At 44.8% G+C, this 25,394-nt stretch overlaps 1 protein-coding gene across 8 annotated transcripts in view; it reads left to right on the top strand.

Annotated features, from left to right (window-relative positions):
* The first annotated feature begins 214 nt into the window (after nt 1–214).
* Nucleotides 215–25,394, top strand: part of MBNL2 (muscleblind like splicing regulator 2) — a 157,656-nt gene continuing 132,476 nt past the window's right edge. For 6 of the 8 annotated variants that reach the window (XM_057707624.1, XM_057707625.1, XM_057707623.1 and 3 more), the window contains exon 1: nt 216–430. The gene's annotated coding sequence lies outside the window, so the exon portion shown is untranslated. Of the gene's footprint in view, nt 431–14,634; nt 14,810–25,394 lie in introns of all 8 variants that reach the window. The other 2 variants (XM_057707618.1, XM_057707617.1) reach the window with 2 other exon arrangements.

The raw sequence follows: 25,394 nt of genomic DNA, 5'->3' as shown, positions 1-25,394 counted from the left end.
TGTGCCACTTTGTCTTGGTGCTCTGGTTGCTTTCTTCTGAGAGGGAAATTCCTCTTTCATCAGTATGGATGCACTGTTTTCACACACTGCAAGTGCTGTGTTGCTGTGTCAGTCATCCTATTAGGGCCAGTTTCAGACGAGTAGGGCTGACGAACTGGCTGGGGATTGGCTGCCCACGGCTGGGAGGGATTTGTTGGAAGGAAGGGCTGCAGCTTACAGCAACAGAGTTTAGACTGTCTTTGCTTCATCATCTGAAGGCAAAATTTTCCAGATACGGCAGACGGGCTCTCAGAGTACAATAAACAGGGAATGAGAACTATTTACATGGAAATTTCTTCCCCATGATGCAGCGGAGAAGCCTCGGCCACTTGATTCTGCCAGATGTTCCTGGGGTTACTGTAAAAGGAAAGAAGAAGCAGAGCTAAACAAGGTAGGGGAATCATCCCCCCCCCCCCCACCGCCTTCTTCTTCTTCTTCTTCTCCTTTTTTTCTTCCCCTGAATGTTTAAAGAGTTTGCTGCAGTGTGCTGCATTCCGTGTGTGTTGCTCAGGGAAGCCAGGGAAACCGGATTCCACTAATTCAAATGTGATGCTTGCAGGGGGGACCCTGGAGTTTTACGTAACATTTTGATTTGAGAAAGAGAAATGGCAAAGCCTGAATCTCTGCCGCCTGTTTGGGGTGAGGCATAAAACGAGTTTTTTATCCAAAGAATAGATCCATTGATTACTCAACAGAAACCATTTGAATTCTTGGGAGCATTCTTATTTTCTTGTTCTAGAAAATTTTCATCCTGCCCTAGTTAGCTCCCAAATAAATAAAGTTTACGTTGATCCTGTTATTTGAAAACGGACTCGTAATTAAAAAAAACAACTTCATGGGGAATAATTATCGATTGAATGTTTAGCCAAAAAAAATATGCCTACTTATTGGAAATTAGGGACCTACCTAGCTCTACAATGCCAAGGCTTTAATTGAGTTTCAAAAGCACATTTTTAACAAGGCAGCAAGAGGTAGCTTTCTGACAAGTTTTCGATACTGTAGTTCAATGTTTACATTTCTTTTTCTGGCATGTCTGAGCCTTTGTTTCCAGCTTAAAAGTGGAACCATTATATTCAAAAGTAAAGCTGGGTTAATAATGCTTACTGCAATTATCTGATCTTTATGCATTTTTAATGAGAACACACAGCCAGCAGAATAATTTAATGAGGGCAGGCTAGCTTTTAAAGCTGTGTTTTCACTGTGCCGCACCATATCAACTTTCTTGCCGAGAAGCAGCAGTGAGAAATGATGGAGATTTATTTTTAACACACTTGGCCCAAGAGAAGGAAAGGATATATTTGTTAAAGAATTCTTTCTGCCCTTTTCCGTTTTAAATTTCTGCCAGGCATGAGGAAACTGTGCTTTTTTGTTAGGCCTCGGAAGCATATGTTTACAATAAATGTGTAACATTTTTAGAATAGTTAGCAAGCACTGAAGCGAAGGAAAAAAAAAAAATCTGACTTGCCTAACCACCACCACCACCATGGATGTTCTTCAAGAAACATCACTGGCCTTTGAAAAGACAAAGGTTAAGTGGAAAGATATTCGTTAACTGAGTAATATGTGCATTTTGAGGATAATAAAGTAAAAAGATAGAGGGGTTCCTATAACCTCGCAATAAGATGAAATTTCTTCTGCTAGCTTGCCTGTTTTGTAAGGAGCAGTAGAAGTACTCATTTAAATAAGGGCAATGCCACGTAGATTCTTCTAGACCCACTGTTTTTACTTTCAAGGAGAAGTGCAGGACACTAGCCCAGAACTTCTGACGTCATCTCCCAACTATTTCTGCTGTGTGTTCTTTGATTCAAGCTCGTGGAGGGCATGTTTCTTTATGTCCTGGCTAGGAATGTTTGAACTCTCACTTGGCAGGTCTTGAGTTGTGTCTTCATATTCCCATCCTTTCTAAACCCTAAACCGATCTCCAGCAGAAATAGGGCATCTTCTCCTACCTGCCTCCTCACGTCGGGCAGGTCAGGGCAGTTTTTCTGCAGGGCTCTGGCAGCGCTGACAAAAAGCGGCCGGCAGTTGAGCTCGGCTCTGCCTCTGGCCCCACTTCCCCTCGGTGCAGCCCAGCCCTGCCACCTAGGTGGACCGTCCCCTTGGCCCCGTTGCCAGCTCCCCCGGAGCCACTTTTTAGGACCCAGGTTATGCCACCAAGTTCACAGCTGGTTGTGATGATGGAAACAGCTGCTTTGATAGAAAGAGCACCATGTCCTAGTGCAGATGGACCCGAAGAAGGGCAGTCCAGTACTGCAGGCTGTTCGTACAGTGTCACAAGTGGCAACCTTGGCCGTCGCAATCAGGGGATGGTTGGTTCTTAGTAAGGAGCCTTTTTGGAAAGAATTTCCATTAGAACAGCTTGGAGTTCTGGGGAGTTCCCAGTTCTAGTTTGCTTCCTCTTTAGGACTGCTTGTGTTGTGTAGCCTTGAGCAAGCACCCATCTCAATTTTTCACTCTCTTAATAGAATTGAAGAATACTTGCTACACTTTCCTTCATACTTCTGGCATTTTGAGAGACCTTGACCTTGCATCCAGGAGAGGAAAAAAAAAAGTTGTTTGTCTCTTGACACAGTGAGCTAAAAAGTACAAAGGAATAAAACCTCCCTATTAATGAAACTGTGGCAAATGCCTTCGAGTGTTAAGATATATAGTCATATATATAGAACCCTTCACTTTACTTCATGTTCATGTAAATTTTCTAGGGATATTTATCCTTAGGCCAACGCATACAATTTCGAAAGAAATCAGAGCATTGCTGTGTGCATTTTCTCTGTTGATCTTGTGCAATATACTAGAAGCTGGGCAAACCAGACCCTTTCAGACACAGGCTTTGCAGTGCCCGAAGCATTTAATGCTATTTTTGCTTTGACTTTGGTATTAAATGTGTGAAAGTGGGGTGAATAAGAGAGAAAATGAGAGGAAAGGAGAAAAATACGCTTGTGAAATCTACGGGTTGTGTAGCGTTACTGGTTAACAGCCTGCCTTCTCCCTGCTAGTTGTTTTAATTTGCTGTTGCTATGGTAAAAACAAATCAATATCACATGGCTACCAGCCAGTCCCGCTCGGGGGAGTGCCATGGAGATTCGAGATCAGGTACTCACGATCCAAGCAAGAATCGGGGGGGAAGAGGATTTAGATATTGAGTCTGAGAGAATTCCTTACCAGAGACGGTAAGGCTGAGGCGTGCATGCGTTTTCTCTTCCTTTCTTCTTGCACTTTTCTACCGAGAACAAGATGGGTATTGTATGTCAACTGGACTTCAGGAAGAAAAGAAAATGGGAAGGTATACTGATTTGTTTACCTTTTCCAAAATGACAAAACATATGATCCACAGAGACGGAGACTGGTCACGTGGCAAGTGGCAAAGGATTCTAATTAATGAAGAGGTGGGACACCTGCAGGGCATATTGGTTGTGAAAACGTAGTTTGGGGTGTTGAGTATCTCCAGGTACAGCTGCGCAGGAGAGCTGGTGGGTCAGAAACAGCTGCGACTGCTGTTTCAGGCAGAGCGAGCTGGCACCTCTGGGGAGCAGGTGGGCTGGGCACCAAGGGACGTTACGGAAAGGTTGGGAGGTGTGAGGCATCCGTGTCAGCCCGTCGCAGAGAGGAAGCTGTAGGTCCAAAGGCGGGCCGGGAGAGCACGGAAGCCCAGCGGCAGAGCAGCACAGGGGGCAGGACACTTAGCTCTTCTCCGGAAACCTGCCTGAGGCCCAACCTGAAGCCCCAGCAGAGAAAGAGAGGAACGGGCTGTGAAGAGATGTAAAGAGGTCACGTGCCTGGGCATCCTTTCTGGAATGAACCAGATGGGCGCAGATGGCCACGGCCGGGTGGAGCAAGGAACTTGGTACTTCATGCTTTGCTTTCTTTAAGAATGAGGCAGAAAGACTTCGCTGGGCTTTGTAAATGAGTTGCAATACTGTTTTTTTCTCCAGTTTTTTTTTTTTTTACTTAGCTCAGTTGTTTTTGGGTTTTGTTTTTTGTTGTTTTTGTTTTTTTTAATGTGCACAAGCTGTTTGTTGCAGCTGTGATAGTATTGACAGTAAGGAGCCCAGAGGGGCATCGTGGCTGGTCTGCGTCAGGCCAGGCCTCCAGTCGCTCAGCATTGTTGAGCTGAAGCTGGTCCCTGCTCTGTTGCTGCGAGTGAACACAGGTGGGAAAGGCAAGGCCGTAGGGTTTCTTCTGTGAGCTGGAGCCGCAGTGCTGATGGATACGTTTTCGGCTGGCCTGCTCCCCTCAACATGGCAGCAACGCTTGGTAATTAAAGTGGATCCCCTGATTTACCTTAGTGCTCTGACAAGGGATGCATTGTCCCCAAGATCCTGGGTTGGTGTATTCCATCAGTCAGTCAACAAGTGTTTATTAAACACCTCTTGGCTCCCCTGGCTTTTGCCATTTGGTTAGAACAAGTCAACTTTGAGTGTGATGCAGAATTGTAAGTTTCAAAAACTTTAATAATAACTTTGTTAGCTAGCGTTAATTTAACATTGTTAACCATAAGACATTAATTGTAGGTTTGAGACAGTTTTGGTGTTTGGGGGAAGAATAAGAGAAGGGATTTTGAGCTTTAAATATCTATATGTGATTTCTTCACCTCTGTTATATTTCTCGTTATATTCTCAGCATAAACATTGTTTAAATAACACATAATGATGTAAGATGAGCAACAGACATATGAGAATGCTGCCCCCTCAAAATCCAAAATATTAGGCTGCTGAGAGCAATCACCCAGTCTCAGCAAGCTGAGAGTCAGCCCCGAAATGACTGGGGGTATGGGCGCATCGCCTAAAAAGCCTTAACCATCAATCAACAAAAGGAAATCCTAGACCCTCTCCCACACTTCCTAGCCTCGGGGTGGCTGAGATCTCACCATCCCCATCCCAGCCAGGAAACCTGATTCCTGACCCTGGAGGGTTAAACTCCACCAGCACCCCCCCCTTTTTAAAGCAACCCTTCTTTAAAACAAACAAACAAAAAATCTATTTCCCTTTTTAAACACAAAGTGTTTGTTTTGTTTTGTTTCTCACCCTAACATCAAAATTAATGTGTATTCTCTGGGTGCAGACAAGCCGCAAGGGAAGGAGCCCAGTTTGGGAAGAGCTGGGAGAGGAGACTGAGGGTGTAAAGGAGCCTCAAGAATTCTTTTCAGCGATGGGTCCTGGCAGGCAGATGCATGAGTTCTAAGGTCTGGGAGCATGGAGGCAAGCTGATTGCCATAGAAGAGCTTTGGGGGCGTGAGCCACCTCAGGGGACAGCTGGGGTGGGGGGTGGGAGTGGGGGGCAAGAGACACTGAAGACCTGCAGGTCCCTGGGCCTGAGCAGTTTGCAGTCCACACCTGCCAGGGGGGCAAGACACTTACACACAAGATAAGACTAGGTCAGCACACAAATGCCTTCAGAAGGAGAATTAACACATGTATAGTTCTGTACTCTCCAGAAGGGCTTTCACAGACTTTATCTCAATTAACAGTTCAAATAGAGGGTTAAAAACTGGGATCCTAAAATGAGAGCACTCCTGTGAGGATGTGCTAGGTAAAGCTTCTGGTGGAGATGAGTTATCAACTGGATTTCTAAAACTTTTCTCACTGATATTTTTTCCAGTGCTTACTTGATTTGAATTTTGAAGAATAGGAAAAACTTACAGGTGCCCCTGGTACCTGTCACCTTCTCCTGTCCCCAAATGCTTTCGTGGACACGGACGTTTATAACTAGTACAGTTGTCAGCCCAGAGGCGGCGGCAGAGCAGGAGGACAGGTTGGTTGGCGTCACTTTCCCAGCTCTGACTGCTCAGAAAGCTTTAGGGGACAAAACCTGCACTGGCTTCACGACCCAACCCAGCCATACAGTGGCACCGTGAGTCTGGCTGTGACTGGCAGGGAGGTGCTTCTAGAACATAAAATTCATACATGGTTGTAAATGGCTTACAGGGCAGGAAAAAACCAAAGTCAACAATGAACCCCAAATTCAAAGTATTCCATTTACCCATTAGAACATCTCACTGAGTCCTCTCAAGCCTGCTGAAGGGGTGGGGGCAGAAATTAATATTTTATGGCATGCGTTATGCACTAGGTGCTTTACACACACATCGCATTATTTTGAACCTTAAAAGAACTCCATTAATTAATGTTATCCCTGCAAAGGTAATGCTGGCGGATAGAAGTTCTGAAAGGTTCCGTAACACACCTGTGACCCCGCAGCTAGTACCTGGCAGAGCCAGGATTTAAACTCAGGCCCGATCACACCTCCACGTCCTATAGAGAGGCAGCACCATGTTTTCTGCTGAGCAAATACAATTGAGAAAATAAAAAATAATTTATTTGCGTAAAGAAATGAAAGCTCAAGGTGAGGGTCGGAGGCGGATCTTAGAAATATCAGATGTACTTTACATAGTTTACATTGTGGTATATAAATACTGTGTGTAATGACACTAGTGTCTTACATCGTGTATCATTTCTGTTTTTGTGCTTATCATCTCTTTTAATGGCCACAAAGTCCCCTTTTTGTCCCCATCTCATTAAGTAAAAACCAAATTTGAGTGAGGTTAAGCAATGTGTTAAAAATCTCATTAGCCAAAAAGTGGAAAAGCTGGTCCTTAAAACTATGGGAATCTGTGCATATGATATTTTATGAGATAAAATAGTCTTTAAATGAAATTACACTGCAGTCTGACTTGGAGTTTTCTTGCAACGGATGTTTCATAGTGGACTAGAGCCCAACCTAAGCAGTTTGGGGAAGACAGCATGTTTTTAATTAAGATATTGAATTATTTTTTAAAAAATTTATACATTTCTGGAATCCCAGATGCAAGCTTCAATTAATCAACCAAACAGTATTGGTGAAGTATATGTTTTATCAGTGATTTACTACTTGTAATTTTAAATGCTCTGGGAGTTCGGGAAAGTAGAAGTCAGTTTGGGCTGGAGTAGTAGATAAGGCTTGGAGGAGGAAGAGATACTTCCTCTAGCTCTGAATGGATATACTTTGTCTAAATCAGTGTTTCTAAAATGGGATGTTTACACCCCCAGCCTAGGGCAAGATCATCCTCTTGGTGAGGAAAGGAAATAGTTGAACTTACATCTTACATATTGTTTAACCCATCCTTTTAAAATGTCAATTTTCATATATATTTGATAATGTATGTAACATATTAGTATTGTTATGCAAGCATAACATTTATAAATAAGTAACTAGCCTTATAATGGTTGTTCCTGCACAAACGTATTTTTCCGATAGGGGTATATGACCTAAAAAGTTTGGAGAGGACCACGGTCAAGATTAGAGAAGATTATCTCAAGAAGGAGGAACAGCTTGATGTGAGGTGGGGGCCAGTGTGGAATTTAACTTTGAAGAATAGGGATTAAATGTTGGGGAGTGGTGAGTGGGGGAGTGGGGAAGTCAGAATGTGAAAGAACTATTGAGTCATGTGGAGGAGTTTAATTGTGTTACCTACAACATCACCTCTAATGCTTAATAAGGATTGAATTGAACTTGTAAAACCAGATTAGAGGTTAGAAAATTTGTAACAAATGATGCCACTGGCCAGAAAACTTTTGCAATATTTCAGGCATTGTGTGGGTGGGAAGGCGTAGGCTTAAGGGCAAATCTAAACAGTGTCTTGAAGGAAAAATAATAGAGGCTAGTGAGAGTTTACAAGAGCCGAAACAACATTGGAGTTTCTAGCAGGAGAAATAACTGTGGGGCCCCAACAGAAAATGGGAGATGGAAAAAGGGACCCATCACTGGGAATGGGGTCAGGGGAGGGAGGGAGGAGGGGTGATGAGCTTTGAGTTTCGAGCTCTGGTAATGGTGTCTTAGCTAATGAGGGGTCATCCAAATGGGTCATCCATAGACATCTGACGACGTGAAACGGAGAACAGCTCAGGCACCAGGCTGCAAGTGTGGAAACTGAGACACACCTGGGATGAAGCCATTGTTGAGGTCAGGAGTGCTCACCGCCTCCAAAAAGAAGGGCTCAGAAATGGAGACAGGCAGGCAACCAAGGATGCGCCTTGGGGAAGCCCAGAAGAGAATAAGAGCTAGCAAAGAATCAGGAAAACAAACACCCCCAAAGGAGCAGAACTGTCGATCAAAAAGTGAGTGACCAAGATGGTTAAGCACGGTACCACAGCCTCCACGGCCCCTGTGCCACATTGTCTGGCCATGGTTTACGCTCTCTGACATGCGTGCTCAGGCCGTGGTCCTCCTGGAGGCAAATACCAGTTCAGTGCCGTGGTGAGAGCCACAGAATAGCGGATGGATAAGGAGAACTTCCTGCCTGTTTCTTTCATATAGATATAGATATAGATATGGATATAGATATAGATATATTTGACTATTTAAAAAGTAAATCTTCACTAATAACCAAAAGAAAGCATTTAAAACCAACAATTATCAAGATATACGCATCTGTATCTTAAAATATACATTTTGAGGGTATAATTAGTTAGGATAGTAATTGCAGAGGGACTGCAGGTCTTGCTGGACTCTAGTCCTCCTCTTGTCAAAGTCCCAGGTTCATTCATTGCTGGCTCGAGCAGGTCTCAGCTGAACCCAGCTGTAAGGACCACTTTGAAGAAAATGAGAACGTACCCTCATGCCCGTGCTGAGCAAACCAGAGCAGCACTCCTCAGACTTTCATATGCACAGCAAATCGCTGGGGATCTAATGAAAACGGTAGAGTCTGATTCGGTAGATCTGGAGTGGGGTCCGAGCTTCTGCATTCCTAGCAAACTCCCAGATGAAGACGATGCTTGTTGCTCATCCTGGAGGCTCTAGAACGCAATGGCAGCTTTGCAGGCATAAACGTAGACGACGGCGGCGGGTTTCAGGTCTGCGATGGTTTTAAAGGCGCCTGCGTGGGGCTGAGGGCCGAGACCTGCCTCCTCCATGCAGGAGGCCTTTCCAGGCTGCCTGGGCTCAGCGTGGAGCAGAGGTGGAGCTGACTTATCCCGCGAGCCGGGCACCGAAGCTGCTGTGGTCTAGGCTGTGAAGCTGGGCCTTCCAGCAGTTTCCAGCAGCCCTGTGGCCACAGCAGCCGGTCTGTGGATGGCTTCCTGTGCCCGTGATGTCCGTCGTCTCTGTAGATAGACTCTCACCAATTCCCCCAAAAGATTTGCTCACCACCTCCAGGGAAAGCTAGTGTGTCTGTTTACACGTCTGCTCCAGAGATATTTTTTTTCCTACCAAATATATGTGTTGAACATCAGCCATAGACTTTGTCCTCTAGACGGTGGTCAGAGCTGGAGCCTGCGAGTCTGGCGGCCTCCGTGGATGAGTTCGGGGAACTCCGACAAACCCAGCGTTTCCATTAGGCTACTGCCATCTCCCTTCCTTCCCGCCCAGAACAGGAAGAGTACAGAGGAAGTGCTATGTGCAATTAAAATCACATGTGTTTTAAACTTGCTAGTTCCTAAGTCTGGTGCTATGAGTGAAGACGTTAAGAGAAACGACAGCTGTCTCAGGTGCTGGCTTACATGAAACTGTGGACAGCCTTAGATATTGTTTTGTGTCCGTCTGCCTTCCCTGCCCTCAAGGGCTTCATTTTTCTGTATGTCGGGCATGTGGCCCCCTCTTTCCTAGAGCCAGGAATCCCACTAACCTGATTTAGAGGAAGTCTTCCCTGCCCAGATGCTCATTTAGTCCACACACAGATGGCCGGTATTTTTATGCATTTTTAATTTACCAATAACCTTTGAGGACCAAAAGTAAACAAGTATTTATTGAGTTTATTGAGTGCCTACTATATGCCAAGCCCTCTGCTGAGAGCTTTATGTACATTAACTCAGTTAAAGCTTTTGACGGAGAAAATGAAGTCCCAGGAGACTGAGTTCCTTGCCAAGGTCACACATGAACATGTGACAGAGCAAGGAGTGAAACTCCAGTCTGAGGGTCTCCGAACACCCAGACCTTTTCCAATGGTGCTTACTTAGGGGTAGCAATAAAAAGGGTTTGCTTTAGGAAACTTCTCTCACATTTGCACGTACTGTTAGCAGAGTTCACTAAACGGTTAAATAGAACACAAACAAGCAATTCCTGGCAGGCTGTACAGGCATGAGTTCAGTTTTAGCCATGAGTTCCTCCTCACAAAGGGACCTGGGAAATCGCCAGGGACGGCTAGAGCATCATCTTCATTATTTGCTGTGATTAGCGAGCCTTTTCCTTACTCCTGAATCTCCTTTGTGTCTGTGTGTGTGTGTCTGGGTGCACAGGAAGATGCTTAAAGAAAGACCTCATCTGAGATGTCTTCTAGCTACTTTCAGCCAATGTCATGCTTATTATCAGCTGTGAGAGCTGTACAGACGTGAGCTGCTTTGTGTTGCTGTGGTTTGCTACCCTCTGTGAGGACTCAGAAATCCCTTTTCCTTTCCATTGACTTCCCTGTTCACATGCAGGACCTTTTCCGCCCATGAGTGTCACCCATGCTCTGGCAAGGGCACGTGGTCCTCCTCTCCTGTATCTCCTGACCATCCTCGCGCTGCGGGCTCTGCTTCTCCCTTGCTCTGCCGGCTCCTGAGCTGACCCATGGCCTCTTTCTCCGGGTTCCCTTCTCTCTGCCAAGGCTGTACCTGGCATCCCTACTAAATGGCACACAGATGCCCATGTCCCTGGGGTTCTAGTCACACCTGACTCTCAGCTGGTAGAAAAGACTATTTATTTGCCCCCTTAGGAAGCCCATCATTTGAACCCTAAAGTATCAGCTTCCTGGCAGCCACCACAAAGACCATCCCCTCAGGAAACAAAACAAGCCCTCTCTCTAGAGTTTCCCTGTTTCTCTTCTTCAGAGTTCCCTGTTGCAACTAAGCTGCAATTAAGAGGCAGGATCAAAGAGACTAACTGCCTCTGGGGCTGCAGGGACCCACGCAGAGCTTTGGCCTTTTTAACTCTTTGCTTCCTGTGACCTGCTTCTCCCACCTCATCTTTGTTCCTGTGGGTGCTCAGGTATCAGGAGGGTGAGCTCTGGGAGACACGTCAGAGTGGGCCGAGGAGTGTGGTGCTCTCCTCCAGGTTCTGGTCAGCCCTCCTCCCTGAGAGCCACCCAGCCGACAAAACCCACAAACATGAGATGAAAAGCAGAAGGGAATCCCAAGTTAGAAGGAACTGGCGGGATCACCTAGCACAATTCGTGTCTACCCTCCACCACAGTCCTGCCTGGCAGCTTCTCACTGCTGCTCATCCACCTCTACACACTGGACCATCACGACCCCATGATGTGTACAAACCGTAGCACTTGTTATAAAATTCTTCCCTGTGCTGCAGTGAGATGCGACTCCCTGTGACCTCCGCTGCTCAGCCCTTGTTCAGGTCTTTGGAGTGACCCTAAGTGAGTCAAATGCCCCTTCAGCAGACGAGCCTCTTCACATGTTTAAAGAGTGCAGTCAGGCTTCCTCTGATAGGAACAGTTGGCACTGCCTATTATTTTCGAGAAATAATACTTTTATATATGCGACCTAAGACACTCAGTTTCTCTGGTAGCTTTGTCCCATTGCTGACCCATTTTGCTATTATACTTGAACCTTCAACCAGCTGCGGTAGAGAAGAGGGTGGCGCTCTCCATTTTCCCTCAGTTCACTTCAGGCCTGGGCACAGTGGGGAAAAGCTGATGGATGGAGGTGAGGTGGGGGAGGGACAGACAGCTTCCCCAACTGCATGGAATGGTTGAAAATTGTCTTCCATTCCAGCAATAGGCTCTAGGCACCTCTGGAAATACCTGGAAAGTTCCTGGACATTGACTTGCAAAACTACCCACAGAATGATGATAGATGATAGATAGATAGATAGATAGATCATAGATAAGAGGTAGGTGAGAGATAGATAAATCTAGATTAATATATAATACACTCACATATAGCTTAATAAAGATACAGATATAGATAGATATAGATTTAGATTTATATACAGATATTTGTAGGTATAGATTAATATTTATATATACAGATAGAGTTAGGTAGATAGAGACATAGATAAATGTATACACAGATAGCTATAGATTAGTATATATATACAGATGTAGACAGATGATAGATGATAGACAATAGATAGATAATATTCAGACAATTTGGATACCACACTAGGGCAGTGTTCGGAGGTAAAGCACATGTTTTGGGTTTTCTTGTGTTGTGTTGTGTTGTGTTTGTCTTCTGGTGCAACAAGAGGGTGACCGTTTTAGCAGTAGCTCTGAGTCCTCCAGAGTTGCTCTATGGCTCTCAGCACAGTCCTTAGCAGCTTAGAGACACACTCTGCCATCAGTAGATGCCAAGGTCACCGAAGAAACTAATTAATCCCAGCTCCAGTCAACAGCAGGCTTTGCTAACCTGCCCTCCTTTCTCGGAACAGGAGAAATCAGGAAGGATTTTCTCCCTGGGTTCTGCCCAGGCCTACTCAGGGCCGCCCTGAGCAAACAAAGGGAGGGAGGGAGGGAGGGAGGGCTGGTAAACCATTTCCCGACTAGCTGGCCGGCTTTCATCTAGGGAAAGCCCGGAGAAAGCCTGTTCTCAGGCTTTAAAACTTGAGTTGAGATAAGGCCTCCAGTTTTTCTTAGGAAAATTCCCAGGTTGATATTTAACCTGAAGGTCCCCAAGCCCCTACTCCATCACAACACTGCTTTTTTTCCCCTTTACTACTCGTTTCAATAATGTCCTCTAAACCCAGCCAGCACTCTTCGACTTGTTGAAAAATTGCCTTTTTAATTAAACCTACAAATTTTCCAGCTGACCACTAGGGAGCACGAAATTTTTCCCCCCTCAGGGTAAAACTGATGCCGTATAACCCAGGCCACACTAAATAATTGATCAAAAAAAGTAATTGAGAGGAGTGATGATTTTTGGAAACACGGACGGGCCGGTAACGCGAGGGGTGAAGTTGGAGAAGGTTTCAGGTCAAACCCTGTGGATCCGCGAGTTAACACAGTATTCGTCCCCTTTGCCAGCTACATGCTGGGTCTCGAGTTAATTGTCCTGAGGCTGTGGATTTTTATTTGATGTTCTGAGCCCTTCCTTCCAGCTCGAGAATGAGTGCGGAAAGTCACGGAGAAGCTCCGACATGGCCTACGTGTTTTGTCAGGTCCGCAGTCCGGGGTCAATGGCACTGTGTTTTAGCCCGTGGTCCTCCCAGTGGGTCCTCCCTGCCCCCCCCCCCCCCCCGAAGTTGCTAGAGCAGGACGCCTGGAGTTAGCGTCCCCTTATATTTTGGCAGAACCAGCAAATCCTGGAGTTAGGTTTGTGACACTCTCCATCTTGCTCTCTGGTTCAAAACCGAAAGAAAAAAAAATCAAAACCATATGTTCAATGCGATATCAAGCTTCTATTGAACATTGTGCTATGAAATAATAATCAGAGATGTAGCTACACATTCGAAGGCTTGGGAAAGAGGAGCCGACCTGCTCCGGCCACGCTGAGGCAGGTAGGGAAGGCGATTCTCTTTGCTTCCTTTCTCCAAATGGCATGTCGCTGGAATGCTTCCAGCTTCTAATGGGGAAAGCAGAGCAGGCTGCATCTACTGACTTACTTCCCTCCTTCATATCTTCCTTCTTCCCCTCACATTTTCAGGATTGAAAATTAGAAACACTTTTCTCCTACACACAAAATTACTCCCTCACACACACTTTTTTTTTTTTTTTTCCACTTTGAAAGGGCAATTGCTGCCAGAAAAGCTTCTCAAAAAACACATGCTATCCTGGCCAGAACAGTCAAAGGGTTAACTTCAACTGCAGCCAGTTAGTGAGACGCAGTGGCTAGCTAGGGAGGGGGCTCACCCTTTGCGGAAAGGGGCGTATGACCGAAAGGGGCATCCAGGGTCCTGCTAAGAGGTTACTTCTCAGTCTGGGGTGTGGGTTACCCGGTATGTTCACTTGGTAGAAATCCAGCGAGCTGGACACTTAGGATAAGGGGCTAGGTCTTTTAGTCTTTCCTGCCTCTAAGAAAGACATTTTAAAGGTAGCTGGTGGCCTGTGGCACTGCCTGTTATCAGCTAAAGGGAGAACTAGTTGGAAGGTACCCTATTTCCTTCTTTTATTTCCCCTCACATCTCCCCACCTTATCTATTTCTCTCCTAAACTTCTGGGCTTCTGAGGTGGGGCTCCATTCCCGCTAATAACAGGAACCACGAAGCCCTATAACATGCTACGCCTGGGCCCGTGGAAGTCAATGCTTCAGATGCAGACTTGAAAGAATTCATCAGTGCTGAGTAATAATGATGACAGTGAGATGGCAGTCACGATAGTAAGGAGGCCACGTTGTCATGAGGCACGAAACAGCTACTTTGCTCTCCCTGTTTTTATGGTTTACAAACACATGAAAGTTTTGCTTACAGGGTTTTGGTTTTTGTTTTTAAATGCTGCTTGGCAGTCAAGACTAGTGGGAGGAAGGGACACCCCGGAGACCACAGAGGACAGGGACCTTTCGGGGGGCCACAAGTCTCAAAAGATAAATAAGGGTGGCTGACGATGGCCAGAATCCAAAGCGTGTGGATTGCTGACGTGGATTTGCATCCTGGGCTTCCCTACTTAGGATGAATAAAAGTCTTTAAGTCACTTGGAGTTTGATCTCCTGGTTGGCGTAAATCAAGATCATCAGGACACATCTCAGGATTTTTTTTTTGCAGATTTGGTGAAACAAGGTACCGGAAGGGCCCTGCACCCTGCGGAAGGCCTCATGTCAGTAGAAGAGAGAGGATCATTGTTAATCTTCCCCTGCTCGGCCAGGGCAAATGTGTTCTACTTAGTGAAGTTTTCTTGGCGACAGAACAATTCGCAGAGAAAAAGAATGCTGTGTGAAAGGTCAAGGTCTTCCGTTTTCCTCATTTCCTTTTTTCTTATGAAATTTATGCTCTAGAATAACAGATAAGATGTACAAATAAATCGCCACGGTGAAGGTCGTCCATGCCACAAGGGAAGTGTAAGGGGTCTTTTCCATAGATTAGTTGCTGTCCAGGTGAGGCAAGGAAGGCTTCCTGGAGGAGACAGCCTCTGAGGCGGCATGTGAAGGAAGGGCTGGCCCGCGGTGCGTGCACCTGGGGAGCACCCGTGTGGGTGTCCGTGGAGCAGGGGGCAGAGTCTAGGGAGCACTCGTGGGGGCAGAGCTAACATGCTTGGAGGATCCTGAACGCCAGGCTGCAGATTTTGAACTTTATTGGAGTGCAGCGGAGAGCCGCCCAGCATTTGTGAGCAGATGAGTGACGGCGTCAGACGCTGCTCGGGGGAGAGAACGCGGAGAGCACAGTTCAGAGCCGAGAACCGCGGGCCCGCAGGAGTCACGGAGGCGTGAGCCGGAAGAGCCCACAATCCCGATGCGCAGATGCCAGGCCGGTCCTGAGGTCGTGGGCAGGGCTTGTGGAAGCCGAGGGAGGAGGGCGTCCGTGAGCCGAGGTCCTAGGAACATTCCTGGTGCCAATGACAGAACCCTGCAGGAGGCGTGGGGGAGGGAATGAGATTGGTTCTGGTCATTAGCAGCTTGAAGTGCAGTTGGGATGTCCTCGTGGAAGCGTAGGTCGTGGCTTCCGTGGAGCGCAGAGCTAAATGTGCATTTGGGATGCATCCACGGCGGAGCGGTATCCGGACTCATAGGAGGAGTTGAGATCCCTAAGGCAGCAAGTGTGATCTAGGAAATGGTCAACGACACAGGCCTAGGGAACATTTACAGTTTAAGGGGATTTCCTAGGCACGCTCCCGCTGGCAAAGAACTCCAACATGGAGAGCGTTTCAGAGGGCAGGTGCTGCTTGGGACAGGTATATGGGCCTCAGGACGGCTCCCTTTGCCTTTGGGCCTGTGAGAAGAGATTGGGCTCTTCGCTGTGCCCCGGAAATGATGCCGATCAGTGATACAGTATGAATTGTGTGTAATGTGTGTATTACGGTTTCCTAAAACCAGATGACGATGGAAAATAATGCCAGATCCTAAATGAAGTTCAGTAAAGATAAGGACTGAGCAGGTGCGGTGAGAAGCGTTTTTGGAGAATGGTGACTGGGCCGCTGAAGAGCAAGGTACCAAGAGAGTGGAAAGTCAAAACCTTCAGGGAGGGGGTGTGGACTATTTAGAGCAATCAGAGGAGAGGTGAAGTAAGCAGAGGGGAAGCCGGGTTAAGATAAGACTCTGTAGGTTTTTGGGAAGGTGGGCTGGGCTGGCTGTTGGCACCTGATCTGGCGTTAAGCCCAAGGAGGCTGCAGCAGATAGATGGGCTGAGACCACCAGGGAGAAATCGTTTTTGAAAATTTGTAGGAACAGGTCTGATTCTGCTGCAACAGGAAAGGGGTAAAGCATCAGTCATATTTGAAGGAAGGTGTAAGTTGAGGTCTAAATGCTTCTCTAGGGAGATTCCGAGAGGCCTTTGCCTTGGAACGAATCCTGCTCTATTCAAAATAACTGTTGTGGGGTGAAGCCAACATACTGCATCGATCCCCAGTTATTAATTAAAGATGAGCTTTGCATCATTGCAGGCTTAGCTAAAATATGACTGCCATGTCTTTCTAAAGTGCTGTACCAGTGTTACTTGCCATTCCTTTGTTATTTGCTTATTCTCCTTAGTTTTTTCCTTCATCTCACTGTGTTCAGCAAAAAGATAATCCAGGGGCCTAGCACTGTTTTCTGAAATAACAATCTGTCAATAGAGACATCATATGTGGAATATTTTTAAAGCTCCTTATTTTAGCAGCCCTGTTTAAACTTGAACCAATGTCTGGTTAGAAGTAGGTGTTCAATAAATGTTTGTGGGACATGATTGAATGATTAAAGTATTTTATAATTGAGGCAGGCCTTTCTAGAGATGCTTATTACCCATGAGTCATGCTTACAGAAATACATAGTCCATCATCTACCCAAATACACCTAGAAGTTTCTATCACAGTTGCGGTGAGAATGCATTGCCCCATATTTGTATGAAGTTGTCCTTTAGTACTGAAGAGGGGCCAGCTAAACCTTGACCCCTGCCAGGGCTCTTTTTTCATTTAAACTTCAGAAAAGAGGTTTTGCTGATGAAGGCAACAGGAAGAGAGAGACAAGGATGAAATGTATCAACTAGGGAGTTATCTGGAGTGCCCTGACTTTGAAAATAAGTTTTAGTTGCTTAATTGCTGTAGGACAGATACTTCTGATTACGTCCAGCTGCACAAAATGTACAGCACATCTCACAAAACGGATTGGCCTATTTATTCGCCCTTGAGGGCCACTGGAAAACTAAGTTAAAGATAAACATGCCCACAGTCAAGGCCAGAAAGAGCTCGTGTAGCCATTGGGGCAAGGTCATATTTCTTACTACATTTGCTACCCCATCTAGCTCTAACCTTAGGAGAAGAAAGAAGTTGTGTTTTCTTTCCAAACCCATTTCAAAAGCCCTTACCAGTTACTTCAAATACTGGTTTCATTGGCTGCCCAAACTCTTGGGAAGCTTGTTTAAAAAAAAAAAAAAGCAGATGGTAGATTCGTAGGCCTCAGCCTCTGAGATTGTGACTTGGGACGCGTGAGGTGGGGCCCAGGAGTCTACACTTATTGCAAAACTAGAGTGATTTGAACAACAGATGATTAACAGACCTCCTGGCACAGAAGTTAAGAGACAGTCTAAACCCTGCATGCAGATTCTGGCTGGCCACAACTAGATGCACAGCTTCAAGCAAGTTAAAAAAATGTGTTTGAGTCTCAGTTTTCTCATCTTTAAAATAAGGGTAGTAATGCCCACTTCTCGGGGTGACAGTTAGGATTACATGAGATTACCCACGTAAAGAACTTTCTCTGTGGCACAGAATAAACACTCAGTACAGAATATTTGAGTATCTTTCTCTGGGTGATCGTGAAGCTACTGAGGACTAATCTCCAATTAACGCTACAGACCCTCTAAACAATTCCAAAAAGAGTAGGAACTTCACCATGACTGTTTTTGCAGTTCCTTAAAGGCTTGTTTTCACTCACAAAGACGTCACTGTTTTCTCAGCACAATGCAAGAAGCCTTTATATTCTACAAAATAACGCTATATCAGACTTTGGGGAAGGCTTATATTTGGTAGGGATGGTAAGACACTGGAGCGTATTACCCTGGACTAAAGGACTGCTGTTGCTTTTGACAACAGGAAGACGGGGCCACTTTTGAGAAGCTCCATACGGTGCATGTGTGAAAGTGGAGCCCTTAGCCCAGCTCCATGATCGCCCGCACCTTGAGCTGTTTTGGCAAAGATAAAGTTGATTCTTTCTCCACTCAGGCTGCTTTAAGTCGTTCAAGCAGTTGGTAACTAGCTCACACGGAGACTAAACTCCTGAACTTAAACTTTTGGAAATGAATGAATGAATGAATTTCCTCTGAGGCCCAGATACACTCCTGACATCTGCCAGTCCATTCTGGCCCTCTGGTCCCTGAGGAAAGGTTGGCCCTTTGTTGCTTCGAGAATAAATAAGCAAGGATTGCTCCAAGGTGTTTCCTGCAACCACGCACTCCTTCCTTCCTGGATGCAGTGACCCAGTTGCCTGTGTTGGAAGGCTCCGTGTCACATGTCCTTTTTTGCCCACTGGGAAGCCATCACCAGCAAAAGTATCTTCACAAGTTAGGTGCTTGCTGGTGCTCTGGGTCATGAGATCTGGGTCACACACAAACAGGAGGAAAGAAGTAAGGTACAGAGTCCATTTGATCAACACACAGGGAGAAACAACAGAAAAGTGAAAAGGAAATTCAAAAACGGGGGATGGAGTGCAAAGAGCTATTTATGATACTCCGTGATAGAAAAGTCTCAGTTTCAGCTCTGTATATCTGCAAATCTTCAAATTCATTGTGAATCATTTTCAAAAGGCTCATTCCCTCCATTCAGAGTATTGATTAAGATCCAACTGTGTGCCTGTCCACAGATGCAACAGAAAGCAAGCAAAACAAAGATGATTGGTAGCCAGCAATCGCACTGAGGTGTTGAGACACACGTGCATACACATCTTGAAAACACACACACACACACACAGGCACACACAATGGAGAACCCGACTGTAACTCTGTTTGGATTAAGGGTCCCAGACATTTACTGCTTAATCTAAGGCAGTGGGGAGGGAAAGGCCGTCAGAGTTAGACCAATTGGGCCTGACTCCAACTGGAGTGGCCGCTGAGTTGAGAAGGATGCCTGGATTTAGATAACTTGGAAGGAGAGCGGAAGACATCCCGTATCAAAGGAAACCATTCAAACAAAAGCCAATAGGAGGAAATGAGCTTTTATTCTGCACACACATGGGGCTCCACAGAAAGGAAATTGCCTGATTCAGGACACTTCCGATGCCTCCAGAAGCTGCCAGGAAAGGCCTGTGTTCCCACAACCTGGAGAAGGTGTCTTTCTCAACCCAGGGTTGGCTGCAGTGAAATGAGTAGGACTTTAGCAAAACCACCCACATTCCTAGACTTCCAGAGACTTCGATTACAAAAAGTATGCTTGGAAACCTAAAAGGCATTTCCTTCTGCTCCTCCTTGTGCTTTGGGGTGTTTAGAGATAGGAAAAAGCAGGAGCAGGCCCATGGGTAAAGTTCATTCATTCTTCAGGGTCCATCAGCCAAATGAGACATAGCCCGTGCCCTGCAGGGCCATCTCTCTACAGGGCCCTTCTGGCTCCCTGGGGTGGGTCAGGCCAACCAGGATGAGGCCCCTTGATCAGCTCAGAGGGGTCTTGCATGCAGGCCCTCAGTTAGACAATAGTAGCATCAGCAGTCTTGCTTCCTGCCATCTTCTATCCAAAATACAGTCCTGACCATGAGCTTTTGATGTTGCATGATACAGCCTGGTGCCTGCCTGGTGCTTGTCCCAGGCCCCATGGAAAACACATTCCCAGTTCCCAGTTCTCAGGGACTTTAGGGTCTAGAAGAAGATCATTCATTCCAGTAAACGTAATAAGAAATAGGAATTTCCCTGGCCCCTGGAGCCCCTGGGGTGGGGGTGGGGTGAGGCACCTAAGAGTCGCTTAAAAAAAAAAAGCATGGAATGAGCAGGACTTGTTCTTTTTTTTTTTTTTTTTAACCTTTGTGTTATTTGATTGACAGTTTGAGAACAGTTAAGCTTGGGTCTGTGGGGATGCTACTATAAGTGGCATGTATTATGGAGTCATTTTCCACTGATGTCATCCTCTGAAAGTGGTGCTGGTGGAAGGAGAAATGAGAGGAGACTAAGTAGGGCTCCACGCCCAAGGCATGGACCGTCCCCTCCCCCTGGCTGAGTGGATGTGCTCCTGTGGAGGAGTCACCATCCACCTCCGCCTTGACCCCCAGAGCTCTGACCAAGCTCAGAGTGCCACTGCCCCAGTCATCTCCTCCTCCATCCTCCCCCACGTGACTGTCTGCGGCAGTGGCCAGTGGCAAGCATGGACAGCGGATATAGGAGAGAAAGTTGATCACAAGACAGTGCTCCTTGAACACGTCAACTTTCACTGCAGCTTAGGTAGATGGATTTTCAGTTCACTCTGGAGGACGGAAAATTAAGGCCCTTAAGGTTTCCTGGGAACTGCTCTTGGATCATGTATTTATTTGGTCAATCGGTCAGTCCACAGACCCTAGGTGAGCATCCAGACACTGTTCTGGGTGCTGAGCCTGAAAGATGTGTTAGCCTGGCTCAGTTGGTTCATGTTCAAGCCAGACTCAGTAACAACAAGGTCAACTTCAAGGACATGAGGACTAAAGTAGAGGGAGTCCCAGTGGTCAGGGAGAGTGAGAGTGGCTCTCTGGGGGCAGTGGGGATGGGGGAGAGGATAGGGAATGACTTTTCAAGAAGGGACATTTGAATGGGGGCCTTGTAGGATGCACCAAATGACAGCCAGCAAAGAAAGGGGAGAAGCTGTCACAATCTCCTAATTAGCATCCTCCTTCTAATTAGTAGCTTCTGAGGCTTATCAGGTCTCATCTATAAACTAAAACTAATAGGCAGTTAGATTTTTTTTTTTTTTATGCCTCTTTCCTCCTACCCTTCAAAGGGAAAACACATGAATTAAGAGTTAATTTGGCAGCAAATAGCGTAATGTGAATACACAGAAACAAGACTGTTTTATTCAGCACGGATAGGGTAGATATTTAGGGAGATTTTTGTCCTCCAGCCTAGATCTCGTTTTGTTATCATTCATCACAAGCAGCAGGGGAAAAGGGTCGAAGTAAAACTTCTCTGCAGATTCCTGCTTGTTCTTCCCACACCTGTGTCTCTCCCACCATCAAAAAGGCAAGAAAAGGAACTGCACCCTTTTACTCAGCCACAGCATGGACCGTATGTCTCCCACCCTCCCCGCCGGCTAAAAATGACGAAATAAAAAAACAAACAAACCACCAATTCGTCTCACATGACATTGGATAATGGTGGTTTCAAAATTCCTCATAGTTTAAAGGCATTAGCATTACAGGGTTAGGTCATAGAAATGCTTGGAAAATTCCAATGTGATTCTTTAGTTGTGTTTAATGTATTTCAAACATTACCACACGCCTAAAGAAAAACCCCACTCATGAAAATATTTGCAGTGAGTTTGTTTGCTTGCGTTTCAAACATGTTGACTTTTTTAGCTGTCCTGAATAAACACGGGCTATAATTTTAAGAGCAACAAATTGAGAGCTACAGAGAGAAAAAGAGGCCGGTACCCAATAATACTGCTGAGTAGATCACAATCAGAAAGGGAGACGCGTGGTCTGGTAGGGAAAATATGGAAACGACATAGACACAAGTCAACTTAAATTCAGGATGATCCCACCAACCGTGGAAGTTCACTGAGAACCGTGAAACTCTGGCTTTTTCATGTATTAACAGCGCTTTGTGCCTTTGTTTTACCATGTAGACCAGCTGATAATGTGCCTTGTTCCTCATTGACTTTGCAGTCTCATTCTTTGCCACAGATATAATGGCCTGTTTGTTTTGCCACTAATGCACACTGGCCAAAGAATGAGACATTTGTTTCACAGTGCTTGTTTTGAAGAAATCAGCTCTCGGTACATCTTTACACTGCCCGTAAAAACAGAGGCTTATCTGCGTGAAAGACACCCCAGGTCTGCGCTGGGGTAGGCTTACGTTTATCCACTTCTATAGAAAATGAAGTTGAAATATAATAAAACTTCATTTCAATCTAATTACGGAAGAGTCTGAATTATAGACTGTTCATAAAGATGTACACTTTTATTAATCATAACGACACACAGCAACGTGAACTGGCCAAGACTATTTTATCTCATAATGGCTCTTAAGAAGCTCTTATTAATGAAGAGATAAGAATGATTTATAAGTAGTATTACAGGTATTTATATCTAAATGAATGGTAATGAAATGCCTGAGAAGTTTGGTCTCTTAAGTAGGGTAAATATTCCCGTTAGAATTATGTGAAGATGGTTAATTTATTCAGCAAGCACTCACCCTCTGCCCCCGTTTTTCATAAGTAGTTCAAAGGTAACCTTTAGCCTAGTCTGGGGGTGGTTTCAACTCACAAGGGAACTCTGATGGCTTGGTGGTGGCTGCCTGCCTGGAAACTTGTTTTGAGACATGTTCCAGTGCCAAGTGCAGATTCACAGGGGAAAAGCACTGGGATCAATTGGTCATGCCTGCCCTGGATGGCAAAGGTGGCAAGAGGGGACCTGAGTGACAGCCACTTGCTCGCCTGGCGTAGGCCCTTCCGAAGTGCTAGAAAGCTGGAATTCTCACAACAGTCACCTCCAGAATAGACGACAAAATGGTAGTCAACGTCCATGCTGCAGGTAACACAGTTTCTGGGCGTCTCCAAAATCCAGCAGCTGTTGGTTCTTCCTGCGAGAGTGGTAGCCATTGAACGACACTCACTCACTTAAACCCTAAGTAAGGAAATTAGGTTCCATTTACTACATGTAGCTCTTGAAAATCCTTTTTTATTTTTATTGAGTTTGAGGACACAAAATTATTCTGCCACTCTTCTTTCTCTCCTTTCTCTCGAATGTGATATGGGCGTGGGGGTGCTGTTCACACAGGAACGGGCCCTTGGAAGCGATATTCTGATATGTTGTTATAGTTTAATTTGCGGTCCTTACCCTTGCAGTTTTGGAAAGAAAGCGAACAAGTGCTTGTTTCCCTCCACTAAAACAAATTGGAAATTCAGGGCCAGGTCCACAGAGCAGCACAACTTTCTTGCATTTCTAGGTTAAATAACAGATAATGAATAGACCAGAGGAAGGGGATTAACTCTTTTAAAACTCCTGCTGTGTTCGAGGCACTTTGACAAGTACTTTCAAAATGTTAAGTTTTTTCTAATTTAATATTCCCCACTGCCCTGAGAGCTATGTAATATTGCCTCATTTTACAGATAAGAAAAGTGAGGTTTAGAACATTTAGATTGTTAGTTTGATGTGGAACTTAAATTGGAACCAGCCTCTAACGCTGGCTGGAATTTCTGTTTGGAGTTCAGAATTTAAATATAACTGCTCATCCTAACTTTTAAACAGGACTTTAGCAGTGATGTTTTATGTATTGACTAATAAGAATTTTAGAACTTTAGCATTTTGAGAGCCCTCAGTAAATGGTGGTTACTATTATTTCTCTCTCTTTCTCTCTCTCCCGACATATACATACACAAATTCATACATGGACATATATATTTGTGGGCTAATGCCTATTGAACTTCAAATTTTTATTGCAAACCACTTTGCCTTTTTATTTTAAAAAGAAAACGTGAATGCCTGCTTTTTATGTTAGAAAATTATCTAAACCTAGAAAGGGGAAATTTTTATAGCAGGATAAAGACTGTAAAGTATACAATAAAATCAGCAGTGTGTGTAAGGAACTAGAATATCGTCCTGACGTTTTATACAGTATGTAACTTGAAGTTCTAATCCAGAGGAAGTCTGCTTTTAGTTAAGCACTGTGAATAAACTCCTGTTTCTAAAATTCTCTGTCTCTGTCTTTTGGTGGGAGGGGGCAGTGGGGTTGGCCGTAGAGAGAGAGGCTTTTTTTTTTTTTTTTTCTCTCTCTGAGAAGGCTTTTTATTAATTTCTTTTGCTGAATTTTTGACCCTGTCAGAGAGCTATTGTACCAAACCACACCACAGGACAGGCTCCCCCAGACGGGATTTTTCCTTCCTGCTGAAGGACACAGATATCAGCTTTACTAGCTGGTTACAGTCAGCTTTATCGCAAAGCCAGTAGATTTTCTTAATATACTTATTTCTGTTCTGTAAATAGCACAGGGGCAATCACGAATCTCAATCACTTATGGGGTCACAATGAGACTGATACCGGTAATCTGGGGAAGAAAGTGTTGAGTGGCCTAAATAATGAAACTAGTAATTGGAAATCTTCCTTATTGTGCAGGCTGACAGTCTCCAAACCAACCCTTTGAGTACCTATTGTCCATGTCTGAAATTTAATGAGATAGTGCATGCTGGAAGCACCTTATTCACTGTGTAAAATTCTATGTAAATGACAGCCGATGATATTAATGAGAATAATTATATTGAAGCTTTTAACTAAGACATGAAGAGAGCCCTACGATTGCCCACCATGTTTCTTTAAAAAGATGAATCATTAAAGACTGCAGTCTGTTTTACTCATTTCTTTCTGTTCAGCAGTATTAGGAGGAACAGGCAGCTGAATCCTGGCTATATGTTAATAATACAGAAGCCCTCAGAGGACAGGCGGAGATTTTTTTTTTCTTTAAAATGGTATGTTGCCTTGATTTTTAAAATTCTAAATTGTCTTTTGATTGAGTTGCCTTTTGAAAGAGGGACAGGAGATGAGATGCATTCTAAGGTCGAGGACAGAAAACCACTAGGTTTTCATTCTAGAAGAAGACTGGTTCTTCTCAGAGCTGTTAGAGAAGGCATCATTTCTCATGTATCTATTTCTCTTGTGGATCGGTTGAAGTTAATGATACAATCTGGGATACTCATCTGTGGATTCAAATGTGAAGTGTCATGGTTTTTGAGGCAGTGGTGTTGCTTATATGAAAACTGTTTAGAACTCTAGGTGTTTCTTCAGCTTATTCATTAGTCAGATAGCTTAAAAAATCAATTAACAATGTCACTTACCCTATATTTTAATCATATTTTGATTCAGTGGCATTATTTTTGTTTTAAATAGTTTATAAGCAGTTAATGTTTGGATCTGCTGACCAATTGCTCTACTTGTAACTCTGCTTGTTACTTGTAATCCTCAAATCTAGGGGTACCCACATCTAGAACACATGTAGTTTGAAGCAAAGCATATATGGCAAGTCCTTCACATATTTTTTCAACTTAAAATATTTTATCATCAGTTGACAATCTCACTCTAGTTTAATGTTTTTAATGTTGCACTAGAAATGATGTTTCTTGGCAAATATTCCTTCCCATATTTGTTACTCCTGGATTTAACGTGTAATTATTTATTCTTTGCGTAACAATTTACTCTTCATAATATTTCTTAGTCATGTTTGAGGCTCTTGTACATGGT

This window comes from Hippopotamus amphibius, chromosome 14, assembly GCF_030028045.1.
Source record: "Hippopotamus amphibius kiboko isolate mHipAmp2 chromosome 14, mHipAmp2.hap2, whole genome shotgun sequence".
In the NCBI taxonomy this organism is placed as follows: domain Eukaryota; kingdom Metazoa; phylum Chordata; class Mammalia; order Artiodactyla; family Hippopotamidae; genus Hippopotamus; species Hippopotamus amphibius.
Note: the sequence above shows the minus strand (reverse complement) of the source record. Positions and strands in the feature narration are given on the sequence as shown.